The sequence below is a fragment of the Choristoneura fumiferana genome, chromosome Z (genome assembly GCF_025370935.1).
Source record: "Choristoneura fumiferana chromosome Z, NRCan_CFum_1, whole genome shotgun sequence".
In the NCBI taxonomy this organism is placed as follows: Eukaryota; Metazoa; Arthropoda; class Insecta; order Lepidoptera; family Tortricidae; genus Choristoneura; species Choristoneura fumiferana.
The window spans coordinates 42,260,051-42,262,074 of record NC_133472.1 but is presented as its reverse complement, the minus strand read 5'-3'; the positions used below and the strand labels follow the sequence as shown (position 1 = coordinate 42,262,074).

General features: G+C 38.0%; 1 protein-coding gene across 1 annotated transcript in view; it reads right to left on the bottom strand.

Annotated features, from left to right (window-relative positions):
* LOC141437343 (proton-transporting V-type ATPase complex assembly regulator TMEM9-like) overlaps window positions 1-2,024 on the bottom strand; it is an 85,821-nt gene that overhangs the window by 38,549 nt on the left and 45,248 nt on the right. The window lies entirely within an intron of this gene.

The window sequence follows — 2,024 nt, the reverse complement described above, 5'->3', positions numbered from 1 at the left end:
ACTACGCTACCATAGTACAAAAACGATGACAAAGAAAACACGAACTTGCCAGCTAAAAAAAATAATCGTCAACGTCAAAAAGTTTACCAACTTAAACAAGATGGCGTTATGAACGCACCCGATATAAAAATGTAGTAATACCATAACAAAAAAATATACTTTTTTAGTAGTTTATTTTGAACACGTCCCTACACCATTTTGGAAAACTATAAATTATTATTTTTAAAACTTCTGCAGTTGCTACTTGGGTCTTTACATTTAATATGTTTTTTTGTGCCTTTTTTAGGGTTCTGTAACAAAAGGGTAACAAATTAAACCCCATTACGAGTAGGTAGGTACTGCTGCTACGCTGTTTGTCTATATTTTACAGCAGGGCTACTACGAAACTCGAAGTTCCTATCGTACCGTCCCTCTCGCTCTCGTATTAAATAGTATGTGTCAAAGGGACCGCACGACACGAAATTCGAGTTTCGATTGAGTTTCGTAGTAGCCCTGTAGGTTTGTAGGTATCCTACAAAATAAGTACCTACCTGTTTGTTTTCTACTTTTTTTTCTATTACCAATTCAACAACAAAAAACGAAATTAAATTATAATATAAAATCATGGGGTCCTACAAGAAACGTATTAAATAACCAAACCATCAAAAAGTTAGAAACCTCCGACATTGTCACTTCAAAGGTCAATATCTCAAAAACGGCTGAACTGATTTTAATAAAACATAATAAATAATAATCATAATAAATATCACGGGACAATTCACACCAATTGACCTAGTCCCAAGGTAAGCTTAGCAAAGCTTGTGTTATGGGTACTAAGCAACGGATAAATATAAACATATCTTAGAACCATCGCTTGAAAACCTACTTTCAAATAAAAAACTGCTATCAAATCGGTCCACCCAGGTCCAGAGCTACGGTGCCACAGACAGACACACAGACACACATAGCGGTCAAACTTATAACACCCCTCTTTTTGCGTCGGGGGTTAAAAATAATTTAAAACGGTCAAGCATGAGCGTTTCTTAGGGCATAAATTAAACTATTTGAATTCGTCTGCCACCGGCTTTAATTTAGGTAGGTATTATTCTACTTTATGATTTATAAATTTAAATAGAGTCCACGTGAGTAATTAAAATTTTAAAATATACGGTACGCCACCTTACGATGAAGGAAAGGATCGAGAGAAAACCTGCACAAACCTGTGAAGAAATTCAATGGTGCAGTTCCAACACTCCGCATGGAGAGGAGAGGAGGCCTGAGAGGAGGCCTGTGATCTGCATTGGAATGTATATAAAAAGATCGTTGTGAGATGTACTTAATTTGGCTACAGATCACTTCATCATCCCCAGCCTATATACGTCCCACTGCAGGGCACAGGCCTCCTTTGTAATGAGAGGGCTTGGGCAGTAGTTCCCACGCAGGCCCAGTGCGGATTGGTAACTTCTGTGTGAAGTTACCGTTGATTTCCTTTGCAGGTTTGTGTGCAGGTTTCCTCAAGAGGAAAACTCCTTCATCGTAAAGCTCGTGGTAAATTTCAAATGTAATTCCGCACATGAATTTCGAAAAACTCAGAGGTGCGAGCCGGGGTTTGAACCCACGATCCTCTGCTTGAGAGGCCATAGGTCAAACCACTCGGCCACCACGGCTCCACTAGGCCACCACGGCTCTATAGATCACTTAGTGAGAAATAAAAAAAAGAAAAAAAAAGTAAAACCGACTCCAAAAATTAAAAAAAATAACAAAAAATGTAACCGACTACAAAACCCATGAAAATATTTTTCTAGGTACCTGTAGGTAGATACCTACTAGGCTACTAGCTCGAAGTCGGTGCTTCAGCACGAGCCAGCATAGGAGTGGAAGGAGTCGGTTCCATTTTTTGTTATTTTTTGTTTTTTTTGGAGTCGGTTTTTTTTTTAGTGTAAATCAAACAATAACCTAACTAACAAAAAGTTGGAAAACCCCCAATTTTTAATATCTCAAAAACGGCTGAACCGATTTTGATAAAACATGTCTAACACACATAG